Here is a 22181-nt window from a genome sequence, read left to right as displayed (position 1 = left end):
GCATTGAAACCTCTTAATGATGTACTTAGTTTTAAGTAATTGTTGTAATAAATCAGAGCAGTCTACCTGTGCAGTAGGCATGAGGAAGCCAAATCCCAGTGGCTTAATACAATATAAGTTTGTTTCTGGCTCACAAATTATTGAATGAAGGTGATTGTTAAGTGATCTTCTGTCTTGGGACTCCTTCATGTACGAGTATTAAGGTATCAGAATCTTCTGTTGGGTCCTCTGTGTTCTACTGGATGAGTGTAAAAGACCAAGACTGGTCATTCACTTGAAGCTTTTATTGGCTATAACTGGAAGGCAACTATCATATCCACCTGCATTCTTTTAGCCATAATTCTCATGATACCTGTCTTGGAAATGAAACCTACTTCTGTGCATAGCAGTTAAGCAAAAAAAGTTGGGTGAAAAATAAGCCAGTTTCTGCCACAGTTATTTTTTAAAAAGATTTTAAGTGTCATCAGTAATTATTGATTTTTTGTATTAGTAATAATTTGAAGCAAAAAGCTGGGCACAAAATTGCAGTATGAAACAGCATTATTACTGATTAAAATTAGTACATTATTATCATTTCCTTGTATTATTTAAGGAGAGGTCTTAAACTTGATATTTTTTTTTTTTTTAACATTGATAATTAGAAAAAAAATTGATTTAAATAACCACCAGCAGATTTTAAAGTACTTATACTTTCCAAGACACTATAGGAGAAATACATGCAAAATTGTACAAGTGAGAGACAACAACAATAAAATACAAACGAATATAAAATAAGTTCAGAATGCTAAAATCTGAAATGCATAAAACAAGAAATCCAAAGAAAAACACATGAATAAACTCTTTTAAAATTTTTATTTCCTCTTGGAATTAAAAGAAACAAACTGGAACAATGATGGATAAATATCAAACATGGTGAGTAAAAGAAGGCTGAAGACCAAAGCAACCATATCGTCGACTTCCTTTTTCATAAATCTCGAAAACAGGCAAATGATAGGCTTAGAAATCAGAATAGCTGTCATGCATTGGAGAACAGTTACTAAGGGATCACATGGGTGGGTGCTTCTGTTTCCTGGGCGTATTCTATTTCTCTCTCTGGATTACTTGGTTACAGAGATATGTGTACTTCCTTAATGTTCACTGATTCTTATAACTCATATGATGCCAAAATCACATTTATCTATGTGTGTTGTACTTCCATAAAATATTCTTTAAAAGACAAATACATTAGTTATAGAAACAAATTATAAAGCATTCATGGATTACCATAAACATGACTAAAATTGTTAAGAGCCTAAGAATAAAACTACAAATTTTGCTAAAAGATATCAATGAAGACTTGAGAAGACAGCTAGTCCTTGACCATGACGACTGAATCAGGTTCAAGTCCAAGTGAAATATGGCATTTCTTTTCAAGGGATGTAGAGAGGAGACCTGACCCCTTCCGGCTGGTGTGCGAATGGATGTGAAGGAAGTTAAACTAAGACAATGGCTGAGTATTCAGACTGAGTCTGAGTTGGTCCAAGATTTGTGCCTGAGAAGCCACAAGCCCAAAGAACACACCAGGTGGCCAAGTGGGAGACATAGGTTTAAGGAGACTTACTTACCAGTGAGAGTCTCTGGAGGTGACCGGCAGGAGGGTTAGCGATCTCCTTTCAGGCAGAGAAGGAGCATGGTTATATAGGTACAGCAAAACAGAATATTCTGTGGGAGAGATCACCTGGCAGGCCCTGCAGGCATGCTGTCATGCACACAGCATCCCAAGAAGTCGGGAGACCTTGACTGCCGGCCAGCTTACAGAACTGGCTGTCTGCTAAGCAGTGTTCCCAGGGAGCCAGGAGACTTTGACTGCTTGTTAGTTTATCTGCCTGTGGGCAGACACACTTGTCCTTACACTAAGAAACAGAAGCAGGAGTTCCAATTGAATATGCTAGCTGATCTTTCCTTTGTATCATTTTTATCATATAAATTAATTATCATCCTTACTGAAACACTTCTCTTCCCTAGCCTGATAGCTGTGCGATACTAAGAACCCACGGTAAAGTAGACTTAGCTCCTTACCCATACCTCCCTCAAGCATTTATTTTATTTTTCTTTTTTTAAACATACATTATTGCCATGAAAGCTTGATTTTATAAAACACAAAAAGTGTTTTATATTTTTAAGAGTTCAGTATCACTGGAATTTAAACAATAGAAATATCAATAGTTTTGTAGGTATGAGTTATGTAAATTAAAATCAAATAATTGGAGATATTTTTCAATATGGGAACTGTACAAATGAAATAAATGGCAAAAAGAACTAATAGCATATTTTATTATTTATGGATTATCATTTACTTTACAGCCTAAACAAAGATTCTAAATATTCAGACTTCTTTTACTGTTTCATATTTAAATATCTTCCTACCTATATTCTATGTCAAGCTACTTGACCAAAAGGTCTGATTTAGGAAGGCATTTTAGCTTTATAGGAAAAGTTTTTCCATCTACAGTTACCACATTCAAAGTAAGGTATAGTGCTGATGTAATCTACTGGTTCCCTTTTGAACAGTGTGCAAAAAATTGTCAACTCTATGGAAAGACAAACAGGTACCCCAAAATGAAACAATTATACACAGTTCAATAAAGTATGTTAAGTTTCCCCATCTAAAAATTAACCAATGAAATAAAACATATGAACTGCAGTTGACTTTGTTTCAGGAAAAGCACATTTGAGAATTGCATTATTGTTCTCATGTCATCTGCAGTCATTGACAGGGATTGTGTCAGCCACCATGGTATTTACTTTGTAGATTGTAATAGAGAATAAATGAAGATGGCTTACTCAGAGTTGATAGTGAATTGTGGTCCCAACTCTTCCCATTGTTCAGGTACAACCATATCTTTGTGTAAATCAGTAGATCAAATGAACAAGAAACTTCCAACAGTGGCAGGAATGTCACTGTCTCTGTCATCTGTCTGATCACCCAACGGATTTCATCTTGGATAGCTTCCTGAGACCTTTTTCTAGGTGTTCTGTCCTCTTTGGAAGTCTTGTCACTCCCGATATCAAATTGCTATGTTTCAAGGACCTCACCACTTTCAGTATTTGAGATGACTACCACCAGTTTCTGAACTGAACACTTGTATAACCAATCTTTCAGTTGTTCCACCACACTATTTAGGTATTTCATGAGTTCAGGATCAGTAAGTACAAGGAAGGTGAGTCCATATTTCTGCATTCAAGTAGAGGTTTCAGATGGATCTATGCCACACTGATATAAAATGTTGTTGATGCCAAATGAGAAGAACTCAGCCACAATTTTGGTGTTTCCATGCAGGCCGAGGCCTGCTCCCAGGAGAGCTGCAGTGCCATAGCCAGGCCCAGAGACCGGGCACATGCCCTCTTGCAGACAACAACTGCAGGGTTCCACTGGTTTCAAAAGTCCCCCAAGCATTTACATCCATCCTATCAACTATTATGGACTGAATATGGGTGTCCCCTTAAAAATCGTAAGTTGAAAACACATTACCCCCCACTTCTATAACCCCCCCCCACCAAGTGATGATATTAGCAGGCAATTAGGGTCGGATGGGGTCATGAAGGTGGAGCCCTTGTGAAGGGGGTCAGTGCCCTTGAAAGAATCACAAGAGAGCTTGCTTGCTTCCTTTTTCTACTCTCTGCCTGGAATATGAATGCCCTCAAAGATTGTTATACAAATGAATTAAGCCTCCAAAATAAGTAATAGAGAAATAACACTTAAGACCATGATTCTTGTTTTAAAACATTCTTTCCTTGGGGTCCATAATTCTCGGCCTCCATTCAAAATACAAAGAAGGGCTCAATGGTGTTAGTCAGTTTCTTTGTTTCACATAATAACAGCTTGACTATAAGAGTCTCTTCTTTGGAAAAAAAAAAAAAAAGATCTCCTCTGAGCAGCTAAGAAACAATACTTGAAGGATAGTGTTTGATTATAAAGCAATAGAGTTAAGGTTTAAAGCCAATAATTCCCTGACACCAATATTTACATGTAGAGTGTAAATTGTCAGGCCTCTTTCTTTTCATCCTTTTCAATAGAAGTGAGCCTGCAGGTGTTAGAGTATTGAAGCAGAGCTACAGGGTTTTGAAGGGCTCAAATAATCAGTTGAAATAACAAAAGAAAGTCGATGGACTGATGTTGTGACTATAAACAAATGATGAGGGTTATTTTTGTTTAATGAATTTGATTTGCGAGTTTACAGAAATGTAGAGCCTTTGAAGTATCCCAAGCAGTAACCTATACAGCTACAATTTTTCCATAAGGGGCTGACTAATTTATGTTCAAATGCCTCCACTGATGAGGTCACACTGTCTATTGAGACACTGCATTCTCTTTTTGGCCAGATCTAATGACAAAAATGTTCTTCAAAATGTATGACGATTTTTTTTTCATTCCGTAAGATCCAAACATTCATCTGATCTTTATCCCTTTGAATCACAAAAAGCAAAGCTAATGACTCTTCTGTACAATTGTCTCCATTGTAATTCACAAAACAATCCTCCAAAGTGAGTGTGATTCTTATTTCATATTGAAGTACACTAAGCCTTATAATTTTTTTAAATGTATGCAAGTCCATATATATAGAAATTGTCATGTAGATGCTGGAGTCTAGAACTATCAGAATTGTTAGTTGAGTGCAGTATTTGGTTCAAAAGGTGATAAATTTAAACTGTTTTGATTTCTCTTTGCTCATTCTGTCTTGGTTATGTGAAGAACATGTTATTTGCCAGGCATTGCGGCAGTGGTGGGAATTGCCATGGAGACTAATGTAGAGATAGAGAAGAATGAATACAATTGCATGGATAAATACATAAACTGCTGTGGCAGACATTTAAGAAAAAATAAGGACTTTTGGAGGGCAACTAACATGGTGATATGACCAATCTGGGGAGCTTGGGCCCTAATTGGGGAGGTAGATCTGGTTTAAGGGACAGTAAGTTCACAGTGTTTGAAAATGAGAGATGGAGGCAGAGTGGAAACACAGGGGTCTCATAAGCATTATTAATAAAGATGCTGATCTTTAAAACAACAGGAATACACTGAATGATTTGAAAGGGGTTAGTGACAATGACATTGGTATTTAGAAAAGAAAAATCTATTGAATTACGTGGGTGGGTAGGGTGACATGATTATATTTACATATCCAAACGATCAATATTGTTGGTAGATTATTTTAATGTATTTTTGTTATTTCATTTTGTTTTCTTTTGCTTGCACTTGGGGGGTAAGGCTCAATGATTTGCAAATTAACAAGCCTTACAGGTAATTCTGATGTCTGCTAAATTTGGGGAACCGTTGAAGGAGGCTTTTATTTAGAACATTTGGTTCTCATTCCTGGCTGCATATTAGAATCATGTGGGAGCTTGCTGAGCTCACTTTAGAAAAATACCATTAAATCTGTATATTGCTTTGAATAATATGGCCATTTTAACTACGTTCATTCTCCTAATCCATGAACATGGAATGTCTTTTCATTTTTGTGTGTGTCTTCTTCAATTTCTTTTAAAAATGTCTTATAGTCTTCAGTGTATATATAGGGTCTTCACATCCTTGGTTACGTTTTTTCCTAGGTATCTTATTCTTTTTGTTGCGATTGCAAAATGAATTGTTTGTTTGTTTTTTAATTTCTTTTTCTGAGATTTCATTGTTGGTATATAGGAATACAATGGATTTTGAATGTTGATTTTGTAGCCAGCAACTTTACTGTATTTGTTTATTGTTTCTAATACCTTTTTGGTGGAGTCTTCAGGGTTTTCTATATACAGCATCCACAAAAGACCCCAAATAGCCAAAGCAATCCTAAGAAAAAAGAATAATGTTGGAGGTATCAAACTCCCTGACTTCAGCTTGTACTACAGGGCAACAATAATAAAAACAGCATGGTATTGGCAGAAAAACAGACACACAGACCAATGGAATGGAATTAAAAACCCAGAAATAAACCCACATAAATATGGACGTATAATTTTTGACAAAGGAGCCAAAAACATACAATGAAGAAAAGACAACCTCTTCTATAAATGATGCCGGGAGAATTGAAAAGCCACACACAAAAGAATGAAACTAGACTGCTATCTGTCACCATGTACCAAAATTAACTCAAAATGGATCAAAAACCTAAACATAAGAACTGAAACAATAAACTGCATAGGAGAAAACATAGGTACTAAACTTATGGACCTTGGGTTCAAAAAAAGGGTTTTATGAATTTGACCTCAAAGGCAAGGGAAGTCAAAGCTGAAATAAATGAATGGGGCTGTATCAAACTAAAAAGCTTCTGCACAGAAAAAGAAACCATCGACAAAACAAAAAGGCAACCAACCAAATGGGAGAAGATATTTGCAAACAACGCCTCTGATAGAGGGCTAATATACCAAATATATAAGAAACTCATACAACTCAACAACAAAAAGATAAGCAATCTAATTCAAAAATGGGGAGAGGACCTGCAGAGACATTTCTCCAAAGAGGACATGCAAATGGCCAATAGACATATGAAAAAATGCTCAATATAACTAATCATCAGGGAAATGCAAATAAAAACCACAATGATATATCACCTCACCCCAGTCAGAATGGCTATCATCAAGACAAATAGTAACAAGTGTTGGAGAGGCTATGGAGAAAAAGGAACCCTCATACACTGTTGGTGGGAATGCAGACTGGTGCAGCCGCTATGGAAGGCAGTGTGGAGGTTCCTCAAAAAAATAAGAATAGAATTACCATATGACCCAGCAATCCCTCTCCTGGGTATCCACCCAAAAAATCTGAAAACATCCATAAAGACACATGTGCTCCAATGTTCATTGCAGCTTTATTTACGGTGATCAAACCATAGAAACAGCCAAAGTGTCCTTTGACTAATGAATGGATAAAGAAGATGTGGTACATATACACAATGGAATTCTACTCTGCCATAAGAAAAGATGAAATAGTGCCATTTGTGACAACATGGATGGATCTTGAGATTATTATGCTAAGCAAAATAAGTCAGACAGAAGTCGAGAACCATATGATTTCACTCACATGTGGGATATAAAACTGAAAGCAACAAAGAACCAAGACAAACAAATAAACAAAAACTCATAGACACAGACAATAGTTTAGTAGTTACCAGAGGAGAAGGGGGAGGGAGGGGATGGTAGATGAGGGTAAAGGGGATCAAATATATGGTGATGGAAAGAGAACTGACTGGGTGGTTAATACACAATGTAATATATAAATGATGTATTACAGAATTGTACAATTGAAACCTGTGTAATTTTACTAACCATTGTCACCTCAGTAAATTTTAATTAAAAAAAAAAATACGACTAAGTACTTTTTAAAACTGTCATTTTTAAATCAGTACATTTAAAATCAGTACATTTTAAAACTGATTTGAAAACTTTGAATACTATTAGATTAGCCTATCGGGGAATGAAACTCTGGTTGACCTTGAGAGAGAAGGATTTCCCAAGCCTGGGAAGACAAAAGAGGTGAAAAATTGTGGGAATTATTCTGTTTCCCACTCAAATTCTATCCATGCCTGGGCACTCATTGAACATAATATGAAAGCCTTTACGGTAGCCAAGAACATTCCTAATGGCAAATGCTATAGGAGAGCTGGCCTTTTTGATATTTTCTGCACTGACATGCTGCGAGCTCGGAGGGTGTGAAGATTAGGGATGAGACAACAGCTTCAGGAGCAGCAAAGGTACATCTTAGCCACAAGCATGGCCTAAATACCATCCCCTTTCCCCATTCTGATACCATATACCTTGGGACACTCATAGGGCAAGGGAAGCCCCAATCACAATTGGAATGGAATAGCTCATAAGATGACGAATAAAGACAGAATTTTAATTATTTTAGAGAAAAGAAACAAGATCATTTACCAAGGTTGCAGTCAGGCTAATAATACATTTCACCAACAGCAATAAAAGCCTGAAGATACTAAGTGAAATCATATAAGGAGTAAGAGGAACATACACTCAACCACATTATTATGCAGGAACAAATACAAAGTACAATCACTCTTATATGCAAAAGACTAATACGTAATCACAGATTTGATTTAAAAGTATCATGAACTGTTGTAATTCAACAAGACAAAAAGTGATTTCAGATGACAGAGATGGGATACTAGGAACATGAGCACAGAAACTGACAAAACACGATTGATTTTTAAAAGCTGTAAATAATTTTGTATTTTTTAAAAAAGTGATAAAGCAAAAACTCTACATAACAACAGTAAGATGCAGGGCTTTCTGTGAATAAACTGTCAAGATCTTCCTCCCTTGTCAGAAGGAGAATAGATGGTCGAACAATGGACTTGTTTGAACAAGCTTATTACTTGTGAATCTTAAAAATAAGTGCAATCACAGAAATAAAAAAAATGCAATTAATAGTCTAGAAATCATGAGAAGAAAAGAAAGGGAATAGGAAAACATATCTCAATAAAACATAAGGCAGATACAGATGGTAAAAAATAAATGAGTAGAAATTTGATTTATATATTAGTGAACACATTAAATGCACATGGATTATCAAGTTAGATAAAAATAGCATAATGTAAAATGAGTTAATATTACATTGCTTACCATATACTCATCTGAAGGTGAATCACACAAAACATACATAAATAAGAAGATAGAAAAAAACATATTTTAGCTAAATAACAATTACAAAAACAAAACTTTGGGATATACTATTAATATCAGAAAGAATGTAAATAAGGCCAAAAGCACAAAGAATTAAGCAAAAAGAACTAAGCACAAAAGGCAAAAAGTAAACCCTGTAAAACAATTACAAGAATAATTTATCAAGATGACAGAAAAATCTCATACTGTTGCTGAAGAACAGGTTCTTGATGTCTCTTGCAGGAAAGAATTTAGGGAGGCACCGAACAAGCCAAGCAGGCAGCAGATTTAAAAAGGACAGTACACTCTCAAGATGGTGACAGTGGGCAGGTCCTGAGAAGAGCAGCTGGCCAAAAGAATAATGAGACTTGGGAACTTATTTCACTAAAAACGAAGGCATGGAATAGTCAAGACTTAGGGGTGGCATTATAGGCGTTCCTAGGCGGGTCCTCGCTGACCTCTCCTTCTCATGGGGAGGAGGGATATTTATCCTTATTTGGCTCTGTTGGAACTGTCATGGCAACACGGGGGTGGAGGTTTTCCCTAATTGCAATGCTAAGAATATTATAATCCATTACAATTAGCTGAAGTTCATCTGTAGGGACAAGATGGCATCCTGGATCTGCTCTTGGCACCCAAAATCTAATTCTGGCCAGTCTGGTAGCTGCACTTTTTCTTGAGTATGACCTCTTGTCCTCCCTTCTTTGTTGCCCCTTACCTCCTCCTTCCTTTACACCCCCCGTGGCCCTATTCTTTTCACCTATGGTAACAATACTGATATGGTATATTTAGTGTTGAAGTATATACAATACCAGTAACTAAAAGGATAATTTTTAAATCCCTTAATTATAGTAGAAGATTTTCAATATATTTTTACAATAGCATGTAAGATCAAGCAATAAGTGAAGATAAAAAGTGTTGAACAACAATGAACTAGCATGATGAAAAAGATGAAGTCTTCAAGATCTAGAAAATGTATTATTTTGTTCCATGTTTGTACAAGATTTCACTGAAATAAGTATTTGCTAATATAAAGTAATTCCCTCACATATATTGAAAATGTATTGTTTTGTACTATTTTTCTTTGTTTTTAAATGCATGTATGCTTTGGGACTTAATTCAACTTCATTTTGCAGTTTGTTTTACCTTTTAGTTACTAGTATTCATTGAAATACAACAAAGGCATTTCCCACTTAACATGAGCAATCTGTTCTCGATGAAAGTACTAACCAGTAACCTGTTTGTCAGTATTTTAAATGAAGAAATTCATAATGCATTGGAAATTAACCTCCCAACCTTCCAAATCCCAAACTTCCAATTTCTAAAATAGCACTAAAACACAGAAACGTTGTGTGTGTGTGCATGTGTGTGTGTGTGTGTGTAACCTCATTTTTTAAAAAACTTACTTTACTTCTGTCTTTATAATTTTCTCTAACACATTTTGGCGACTCACTGGGCATTTAACAAAGGTTGAATTTTTTAAAAGCACCAATGGAAAGGAGAGCAGGACAAATACCATGGCAGAGTGCCTTTCACAAAAACTGATGCTATGCTCCCTCTTAGTACACTTTATATCCAAACACAATCTTCCCTTACTGGAATTCAATTGAAGATTCTTATAGGTGATTCAGATGTTATTTCTTCTCATTTTATTTTGTATTAAACTTATTGGGATGACATTGGTTGATAACATTATACAAGTTTTAAGTACAATTCTATAATACTTTATCCGTATATTGCATTGTGTGCTCACCACCCACTGTCTAGTCTCCCTCATCAGCATATATTTGACCCCCCTTTACTCTTTTCATCCTCCTTTACTCTTAGTCCCCTCTGGTAACACTCATACTGTTGTCTGTCTATGAGTCTGTTTTGTTTGTTCCTTTATTGCTTTCTGTTTTACATCCTACATATGAGTGAAATCATATGGTTCTTGTCCTTTTCCAGCTGACTTATTTTGCTTAGCATAATAATCTCAAGAGCCATCCATGTTGTTACAAATGGCAGTATTTCACCCTTTCTTACTGCTGCGTAGTATTCCATTGTATATATGTACCACATCTTCTTTACCCAATAATCTATCACAGGACATTTAGGTTATTTCCATGTCTTGGCCAGTGCGTAATGCTGCAATAAACATATAGGTACATATACTCATATCTTTATAAATAAATGTTTTCTAATTTTTCAGGTAGACACCCAGAAGAGGGATTGTGGGTCATATGATAATTCTATCCTTAATTTTTTGAGGAGCCTCCATACTGTTTTCCATAATGGTTATATCGATTTACATTCCCAGCAGCAGTGTATGAGGGTTCCTTCTTCTCCACATCCTATCCAACACTTGTTATTTCTTGACTTATTGATAATAGCCATTTTAACAGGCATGAGGTGGTATCTTATTGTGGTTTTGATTTACATTTCCCTAATAGCTAGTGAAGTTGAACATTTTTTTTTTCATATATCGGTTGGTCATTTGTATGTCTTCTTGGGAAACGTGTCTGTTCTCACTGTATTTAGAATGCTAGTCAAATATTTTCCAAGTTCTTCATTCTTTTAAAATGTTGGATTGAGAGTATGAGGCATAAATATATTTTTTTCCTCTATAAGTTGTGTAATTCTATACAATTCAGATATTAACAGTCAGAAGTTATTCTTTAGGCAGACATTAAACAGATATTATAAGTAACATGCCTCTAATGGTGTTTACAAATACAGTACAACCTATATCATATTGTATATAATTTACTCAAAAATGTATGTTTCAACATTAGCTGCTGATAATATATATTTTTTCATTTTATGCTCGCACAATTTATTAAGCAATCTGTAGATATACAGAACTTATCTCCTATGTTATTCTAATTTAGATAAAGGGTTTTCATGTCAACCAAATATCTTTCTCCTAAAACCACTTTAAAACCACTATTGGGTGACTGGTAAAAACAATATATATATATTTTTAATTCCATATAAAAATGACTTACATGCCTGCAAGACATTTTTTTCAATCTTTTTCCTCTGCATTTAAAATATGCGTATATCCAAAGCATTGATATAGACTTTATATTTTAATGTGACAGATTAGATATTCACATGCTTCTCTGTTCCTTCCATTAATTCCCAACAAAAGGACAGCAGAGAAATTAAATCAGCAAGGACATGAGAATTGAGGAGGAGAGGATGGAAGGCAGATGAAAAATGTCAAAAAAGTTTTAGAAGATAAAAATTGGATGGATAAGTAGCAGCAAACCTATGTTTCAGCTTTTCCAATATATTAAGTGCCTGTGGCAGGATTGATAGCTAATCTGTAGTCCTTCTTCTAGCCTTAGGATATCTGAGGATTTGACCCTTAAATAAATCCTTCTGGAAAGACCAAGTAAGGAAAGTAGAAGAATATTCTGTCTCCAAGATAAATGAAGGTTTAGCTGAGTTTACTTTGTACCAGACTAAGCTCCTGTACTGGGTTGTTGAGATTATTTATTAAGTAACTGATTATTGATGAGTAATCTGAATGTGATAAATAAACTGTAATTGAGGAGTAATGTGCATTTGATGAGATACCATTTCACTAGGGAATGAGAGCTAGTCAAGTACCCCTGAGAGTGCTACATGACTAATGAGATATAAATAAAGATACCACTAAGTATATGGATTTCCTCAGGCTCTTCTCACATGACTACTTGGATCCAATGGGGGAATGACTGAGAAATTTGGAATCTGCCTCTGGGAATCATGAGACATCTGCTAGCTATTGCTATGCACCATTTTCTCCCTGTCCTATACTTTTTTAAAACTCAGTAAACTTGGTACTAGATGAACTTCATTGTGTCTCCTGAATGTGATTGTTAACCTCAATCTAAAACCATTGTGACTTACCAAGCGGAGTTAATGTTAAAAGTTGAACGAAGGAAGTGGAAGCTAATTTGTGTCACTAGAAAGTACAACAAATTGAGAACACCACCAGAAAGTACAATGAATGAACTGAAAACACTGCCTTTAGGAGTAATAAAAAAGGAAGACTTGCCTGAAAATCTTTTAAGGAGTAGAGAGATCCCCATACTTAATGACTTTACTACTTTACACCAGGCAACTATCATTTTCTTCATCCTAGAGAAGGTCTACAGGTTTACTTTTTGGACACAATGCATTTTGTTTATATAAAAACAATGTCTCTCCCCTGGAATCCAGAAAGAAAGCTGAGACAGAGATATTTAAGAGGCCGTGGACTCTGGGACACCAGGAAAATAGAGGAAAGAATGAGGCACATATTGAAAACAGGGAGTTTATGTAAAAACCTGCACTCAACTGTATATTTTCATTTTCCTTCTTTGCTCCTGAAATGTAGGTTTCAAGATGACCCTGGAGATTGGAAGAGAGATAAGACATCTGCATTTCTTAATATTTGGAATTTCCCCCAACAAAACAAGCATATCTCATGAGCCTCTCATTCTGTGGACCAACAGTTGATGAGCCCTACCCATGCGTAGAGGGTTCCTAGTAACTCTCATGGTAGAAACTGTAAAATTTTTCAGATGTCAAGGGAATAGGGCTGGGTGCCAACAAAAGAGAGAGAAGAAGTGTCATGCGGGAGACCCTGCTCGCTACGCCATTTGTCATGCAGGGCGTCCAGTGGGGTCTCTGCTCCCACTCCCCATACAAGAATGCAGGATATGGTGAGGCCAAAAAGGAACACCCACGGAGCCATAGGTAGGGGAGTCATACCACTATATTCTCTCTGGCGGCACTATACTCTCACTGGAGGCTGGATCCACACTGTCCGCAAACCGCCATCCACGCTTGCCAGCCCAGCTGCCATCTTCTTACTAGCCCCCATTCCTTCTCTCTCTTCTCCTCCTAGCATAGCCACAGCAGTTATATTGTGGCCAATGGCTCACCGGTTACAGCTGACTGCCAACCAGCCACAGCTGATGGCCATGCAATCACAGTTGGCCATTTACTACCTGAGCCAGCACCTGTCTATGCGAGGCCGAGAGCCTGGAAACTACTCTCTGGGGCTCCGCCCCCACAAGAAGGAAATCCCTAAGTGAATGAGGAGGGATATACTGAGATAAATGACCTGCATCTGGCATAGAGACAAGTTAGTACCCACTGGAGGACGAGACGAGAAGAACCTAAGGAGAGATGACTGCAAGGGGGAAACAATGTTAGTTAATTTACCTGATGTACGTAGCAATATTAGGATGAATATTTTAGTTGAGGATCTGGACATAAATTAGTGATAATTAAAAAGAAAAAGCTGCCAACAATGTAATTGCTTAATTATTAACTTGAGAAAAAACACAAAGTTAATGAAAATAAATTTCACCTGTAATATTAATTACTTGTATGATGAAGACAATAATATCAACTTCATTAAAACTGTAATATAGCTACAATAGAAAGCTAAGAGATGGTATTTATTATTTGTGGACTTCAATCCTAATATTCTATAGTACAAAGTCCATAGATAAAGCCATGACCTTATTATTTGGGAAAATAGAAGTAAATATACAACAGAAATAGCTAAACAAGTTAAAAATGTTTGCTTCTAGGGGTGGGGCACAGAGATAGGAGAAGTGAGAAAAAGGATTCCCTTTTTCCATTAGATTCCATGAAGTGCTACCTTATTTTAAAAACCATGTTCACTTGATAAACTAATAAAAATAAACACATTTCTAAAAAAGTAAATATTTCCTCTAATTCTTTCTTCAGAGATAGCACTTTTAAACATTACCTATGAATTCTATATCCTGTCTAGACTTAACTGCAGTTTTATCACTTAGTGTTCTTAGGCCAGTTTTTAAATAGTTTCCCTATTTGAAGTTAATTAGTAAACATACTGTTGGAGGAGGTCATTAGGAGAATGTGACCACAGGTTGACCTTTCAGCTGGATCCAGGAAATCAGAGGCTCCTTACCCTCTCCCTGGTCCTTGGAAATGTATGTGCCACCTACGATTTCCATCCTAGCAGCCATTTCAAGGACACAGCCTTGAGAGCAACAAGTTGTTGATACCACCTGGACTGTGTAAGTGACTGAATACACTTAAGACTTCTACATAAACTTTTCAGATTCTCGTGGGCGGGTGCATAGATGTACTCATTTTTTTCGGCCAATCCAGACAAACCTGGTATGTAAGTTCCCTTGCTTGTTAAACCGCTCTGTAGCAGTCTGCCTCTTTCTTATTCTTTCCTTGCTCTCTGTGTATGGGGCCCAGTTTGTGCATCAACACATACCTAATAAAATCATACACATAAAATGCACTTCATAATGTTCAGAATATCTCATTTTTGTGTTCACAAAGATTGTAGGTTTGTTGTGATTACATATAATTTCTAATATGGGATCTTACAAAATATATTGGCTTGTTCTTTGTGTTTATTTAAATATATAAAGTGAACATTTTCTTTGTCAATATAGATACAGATCAGGTTTTTTAATCTCATCACTACTGGCATTTTGGGTATGATAATTCTTTGCTGTGGGGGGCTGTCCTGTGCATTGTAGCATGTCTAATGGCATCTCTGGGCTCTGTCCACTAGATACCAGTAACAGGACCTTCATTCTCTAGCTGTGACAACCAACAATGTCTCCGAGACATTACCAAATGTCCTCCAGGGGGCAAAAATTGCTGCTTATTGAGAAACACTGATATGTATATATACACCTCATTTTCCCCATTGGCTATATTGTCTTCCTATGCAGGTATCAAGATGTGTTTAAGTATTTAACTACTCCCTGATCAGGGAATATTTTATTTAGTTCTTATTTTATTATAAAATATGCTACCTGAAGATCCAGAGGTTTAAAATTTATAATCAGAATGCTGCGGTGAACATTATTGTACACAAATATTTGGCTATGTCTCATATAATTTCCTGGAATAAGACAACAAAGCATGCATAAATAAGATTTTTTTTAAGTAAAATTTAGATGGTAAAGTTATGGTGACTTTAAAAATGTATGTATATATGAATATATATATATATACATATATATGTGATATATGTATATGAATATATATGTGATATATACATGTATATATGTATTATAGATATATAATTTCAACATCTCAAAATCATCAGCATTCCTTATATTAAAAATTTACCCAAATAAAAATAAAACCTTTTGCCATTATTACAGATATCTCAGAAACTTGGGAGCAAGCACTTTCCTTGGCAAGACACTGTCTGATGATTTTCCAGCATCATAACTAGACTACAAAAATCCTCCTGAGAGCATTTTTCTCCAGAAAAAGAAGTTTAGATATATGTTTCTGGAAGAGTAGAAAGCTGATAAATGTCTCCCTTTTCAAAGGTAAAGGTCTTAGGGGACCATTAAGATATATTTATTATTTACGGGGGTTCACATATTAGTTTGGAAAATACAGGCTTCAGAATTGACTTTTACTTTCTTTCTATAGGCAAACAGGTCTGTAGACTTACTGCATAACGTTAATTTTTTGAGGTGTTTTATTTATAGCAGCAGATAAAGATATGTTACCACCAACTTGCTTATTCTAGATGCACAATTAACAAGCTTTTTAAAAACAAATTAATCCAGAGGGTGCCCAAAAAATGTATACACATTTTAAGAAAGGAAAAAACTGTACTAAAATTGTAATACTCAATATATACCAATAACAAACGATGAATACAAGTCATGTGTATACATTTTGGGGGCACCCCTGGTATAAATAAAGGAATATAATAATATAAGCAGATGTACAGAAACAGCCCAAAGAGGAAAACTCTATGAAATCATTTCTTTTCTATTGCTTTGGCAATCAGAAAGTTCAGATATTTCCTTCCCATTAGCAGAAAGCTGTCCAGATGCACAGTCATAAAAACCAACATAAAGTGTTAACGAGATTAAGGAGGTACTGGTAAGACATCTCTACCCTGAATATTTCATGATCTGTCACCATTCAGAGGATGTCAGGATTTACCTTCCTTGCAGCTCAGTCTTCAAAGACATGATAAAAGCATACGAACAAACCTCTGACATTTAATGTCATCTTCAGCAACGTCATAGAGACACTTAATGCTTTAAAGATTCCTAAAGAAAACCATAGTTGGAGCCAGCTGTATGTGTATTGCTTTTTATTTGGTTTTATGTTTTGCTATTTGTGAACTGTGATTTTACACATGTCCAAATGTCTCCTTTCTATCCTCTCAAAATAATCATACAACTTTCCATAGTATCTACTTAGCCCAACATTAGTCACCATTTTGGATAAATAGTCTCTTAATAGACTAATGTGTCATACAGGAGTGATAATATTTTTTTTTTTTCATAAAATATTTTATTACAAATGTAAATTCTGCTTTGCATGCATGTTGAGAACACAAACCATAAAAAAAAATATGGAAAACACCATACTTTCATCACCAAGAGATGGTCACTTTTCTTACCTTTTGGTATATCCTCACAAATTCTTTCTTCATGCTTAAATAGGATTATGCATTTTTTTTTTTACCAAAATGAAATTATTCTATACATGCTGTTTTATAAGATGCTTTCTTCAGTTAATGATCTCCACTTTTTTATGACAATATATTTTTTTCTTATATTACACTGAATTCTACAATCAAATTGTCCCAAATATCCCCAAAATGTCTTTTACAACTGGTATGTTCATAAGAGAGTCCATTCCAGAAGCACATAGTCCATTTGATATCCATGTTCCCTCAGCTTCTTTTACCCTAGCAAGTCACTTTTCATGACACTCATTTGTTGACAGGACCTGGCCTGATGTCCTACTAGAAGGTTAATCCTTCTGCATTTGTGTGGTCCTTCCTCAAGGGGTAATTTAGTAGTTTGTGTTTCACAGATCCTCTAATCTGAAAATTAGATCTGAAGGCTAGAGAATTTCAGTTAAGCAAGTTTGCTAAAATGCACCCTAAGTGATGTTGTATGCTTTATATTCCATCTCATCAGGAAACACATAATATCTGGTTTGTACCACCGTGTATACCACCAAGACTCACTACTTGATGAAAGTGATGACAGCCTGAGCCCTCAATTTTACTCAAACATTTCCCCCCTTGCAACCAGAAGCTAAATAAAATGTTGTATAACTTTGGTGTCACTATATGAATTTCCAGTTTTCTTACCAATTATATGTGTAATGGTTTTGACTTTCATTCATAATCCTTTTCTGAGTTAATATGTTCATTAAAGAGGATTGTGAAATGATGCTTTTTTGTTTGTTTTACCATCTTTAGCTGTCATTATTCTCTAAAGTAGAACTTTCCCTCATCCAGGGCTTATTTGGTTATAGCTCCTAATTTAAAATTAGGAACCATGCTTTATCTTTTCCTTTTACTTACCAATATTCAAAGGAGTGGATTGGTTTTATTGTCACCTCAAATGGCAATTTCTAGCTTTCTCTCTCTCTGTTTAAGATTTTGGACTCATGGATTATCATTGGTGTAATGTTCCAATTGACTAATTTTTTTATTCTCATTTTTTTTAAAATTTGGACCATATGATACAAAATTGATAGTTATCTTCATGTAGGTCGTTGTGTCCTTTTTAACTTAACTCAGTTGTTATTATTTAACTTCTGTTTTTGAATATTTTAAACATATAGAAATTAGAATAGAATAATGAATCCCACACTACTCTGCACCAAGCCTCAACAATTATCCACCCATGTCCAAACTAGTTTCTTCTACAGTTTCAAACACACCCCTCCTCATATCCTATGGATACAAATTCCAAAGATATAATTTTATTTCATCCATAAATATTTTAGTGTGCTTCTTTCTAAAAGACAAAGACTCTCAGGACAACTACCAAACCCCTTTATATACCTAAAAATCCATTAACAGTGATTTATTAAATACCATGTAAACATCTTATCCATAGGTAAATTTCTAATTATCTTTTAAATGATGTGTGTGTGTGTGTGTGTTTAAACTTTGCTTGTTTGTTTGTATCAAGATCCAAATAAAAGCCATGCCTAACATTTGATTGACAATGTCTCCTGAATCTCCTTAAATATATAAATCCGCCCCTCAGAGTTTTCACACTCTTGAAATTTGTTTGTTATTGTTGAACAAATTAGGTGACTTTTCCTGTAGAAGTTTCCAGGATTTCATCCCCATGGTATTAGTTGATTGGTTCAGGTTCAATATGTTTGGCAACATTATATTATTGGTGGTGTATTCTTCTTTTCTTAGGATGCTTGGGAAATGAAGACTGCAAAAACCCTTCCCATTTTACCAATTATTCTCACATTAACCTGCCGTGATTTCCAGTAAGCACATGCTGGCGATTTTAGGTCAATCAGACACCCTTTGTTTCTCCCTACTTCTCCCATCGAAATTTAGACTAAATGAGTTTTATGTTCCCATAAATACTATGCCCCATCTGCTTAAATTTTGGCATAATGAGGATGCTTTGTTAAACAGTCTTGTTGGAGGTATCCATTGGTTTTAGTTTTGCTCTGTTTTTTCTATATATATTTTTGTGTGTGTGTGGATTCAAGGAGATAAAAAAAAAAAAAAAAAACAACCTTACATTGTCATTACTTCTATCTTTTCTGAGTTTCTCCATTAGATTTTAAAATTTACCCTTGCATTCTGGCAAAATTAGATATCTCAGTCTCACTTTGTAACTTTCAAAAACTGGGGTCAGCCATTTTTCAAGAAGGTTCTTTATTATTATGTATTATTTATTTATTTATTCTAGGAAGGAGTCATATTAAATACCAAATCTGAGTACTAGTGATGCTCGTGCTACTGGGCCATTTAACTGGATGGAGATAAAAGTTTTTTTTTGTTTTTGTTTTTAATTATTAATTCATAATAGTATTTTCAATTCAATTTTAACAATACACTGATTTCGCTTATTTTTTTACTTTGTATTTGTATTTATTTGCCCTTATTTTGAGATATCTTGAGTCTTAATAACATTAATGTAATTATTGCTTTGACTTATCACACACTTTGTGCTGTGTTAAATAAAATTATTTTACAATTGAAAAGCAAACCAGACATAAAGTGTTTGATATTCGGAAGTCGTGGGACTAAACCAAAGGCCATTTGTCTGACAGGGCAGAACTGATGCTGTCACTAGAGGATGCTGTATGACTAGGGAACAGACTAATAATTTGTCAAGAAGGTGAGAGGGATGACATTTAATGATAAATGTTCTCAAATATGCCTGCACAAAAAGTGACCAATTTACATTCTTACTCTTGTCTGAGAATTTTCATTGAACTGTACCTGTTACAAAGATTGACTTTTTATCAGAAAGTATTTCATACACTTTTGACATCAAAATAATACAATTGTTGTATAATATTTGGAAAACATAAATAAGCAAAAATAAGTAAATAAAAATTGCTACAATCTCACAAATCTCTCATAAACCCTGTTATATGAGTGGCATTGTGTGTTATATAGGTGTAAATAGAGATAAAGATAGATATTTAAGTGTTTTTCCCCACGACATTATACAGTTTGTGAGCTTTATTTGCTGAAATATTTGTAAACCTTATTTTAGTATATGAATAGTGTGGGCATAACTTGATTAAATTAACCATCCCACTATTATTGAACAATTACACTGTTTCTACTCTTTCACTATTGCAACTACTATTTTGAATAATATTAGTAAAAGTGTTTTTTAAAAAACATATCTGATTATAGAACTGATAAGTGATATTGAAATACTGATGCTTTGGGTATGTACTATGACAGAGACTGCTAATTGTCTATCCAATTTAATTCTCTCTTACTAATTATCCTATGAGTTTGTGTCTGGCTCCATGCCCTTGCCTGTAGACTGGCATGTGGTACATAGCTCGGGTAGTAAGACCTAACTGAAGATGGGCCTATGGAAAAGTTCTGTTAAATGAACGCTGACCTTCTTGGCATTGTTCCCTTTTGCTTTTAGCATCGGAATGTGACAAAATGTCACAGGGCTGGAGTTTGAGCAACTGCATATGGGAAATAAACAACAGTCTAGGAATAGCTGGACGTACATGCACACAAAGAAAGTATGGAACAGAGAGAGAGAGAGAATGAGAATGTGTCCTTATGGAGCTGCCATACTAACCCTGGATTTTCCATCTCCAGCTTTCTCATTATGTGAGAAAATAAAATACCTAAATTGTTTAAGTCCCTACCACTTTAGCTTTTGCTATGGACAATTTAATTCCTAATTGAGCAACAGGCAACTGCCTTCACAAAAGGTTACATTCCTACCAGATGCATATTAAATAGCCCATTTCACTGTGTTCTTACTACCACTGGGTATCTTGTATTTTAACAATTTTTTTTTTTTTTGTAATTTAATAGGTAACAATAAGTTTTTATTTAAAATTTTATTTATTTGATTACTACAGAGATTGCATTTTTAAAACATAATTATTGATCATTTGTATTTCTTTTTCTGAAAATTACGTGTCCTTTTACCTGTTTTTCTACTCAGATATTTGCTTAATTTACAAAGGTAAATTGAAAGTATTAACCTTTGATCTTTCATATATGCTGTATTTTCTATTTTATCCTTTATTACTTATTGATTATTTCAATTACCTTGCAATTTTTATTTTTGTGCAAATGTATTACTTTTTTTTCTCTCATTGTTATGTCTGTTAGTGCTTCAATGTGTAGAAAATCCTTGAAGCCTTTCTGTCCCCAAATTATATCCTGACCTTTCTTTCCAGTTGTGTTTTAATTCCATAGTATTTCATTTAAATCTTTAATTTAGCTGAATCCATTTTCACCTAAGGAAAATATCCAGCTCAATCTTTTTTCATATGGGGAACTATTTATCTCCATATCATTTATCCAAATAATTTATTTTCCCTTTGTCTTGAATTATTTTATGTGTTATTTTCTTTTTGTTTGATCAGTAAAATAATAATATTGTGGATGTCTATTATATACTAGAATTGCTCCAAAAAGAGTGATGAAACAAACATTCTATCCAGAACGACTTAACAGTTTATTTTAGAAATGGGCAAATAGTTTATTTCAGTAAGATGCAATCAAAACTGGCAGAAGGGACCATCTCTGGGTCCTTTTTTCTTTCTGTTCCTGGATGGGGTTGCATGTTAAAACAATCTTTCAAACACTTCATTGTCTAGATTATATCAGAAAATGTGTACCTATCAGCCCACCAGCCAGTGGGCACACTATGCTTGTTATGTGTGATAGTACTGGTTGAATTATGAAGGCTGTGCTCTCCACTATGACCTGCCTCCATGAAGATTTCGTCCTCTTGCTTGTGAATGTTTACCCAGCTCAGCTTATGGTTCCAGAATGCAGGGTGTCCTACTGTCTCCTGGAGCCCTCTATAGCATTCATCCCCAGGCCACTAATTTAGCTAGGTCACCCTGTAGAGACACTCACAATACAGAAACACCTGCATCAAGTCACCAGCAGGAACTGCCTTGGGAGGAACGATGTTTCACAGAGAAGGAGCATAACCATGCCATCAAAAGACTCTACAGGCTCAGATTTTTCAAGCAAAATACAGAACCTGTCAATCTGTCAGAAATCCAGCGTGAAATGAGTCTAT

General features: G+C 35.1%; 1 pseudogene; it reads right to left on the bottom strand.

Moving 5' to 3' along the window:
- Positions 1-2736: 2736 nt before the first annotated feature.
- On the bottom strand, positions 2737-3354 carry LOC109456141 (mitotic spindle assembly checkpoint protein MAD2A; annotated as a pseudogene).
- Between the last annotated feature and the right edge of the window lie 18827 nt (positions 3355-22181).

This window comes from Rhinolophus sinicus, linkage group LG01 (assembly GCF_036562045.2).
Source record: "Rhinolophus sinicus isolate RSC01 linkage group LG01, ASM3656204v1, whole genome shotgun sequence".
NCBI classification, from domain to species: domain Eukaryota; kingdom Metazoa; phylum Chordata; class Mammalia; order Chiroptera; family Rhinolophidae; genus Rhinolophus; species Rhinolophus sinicus.
Note: the sequence above shows the minus strand (reverse complement) of the source record. Positions and strands in the feature narration are given on the sequence as shown.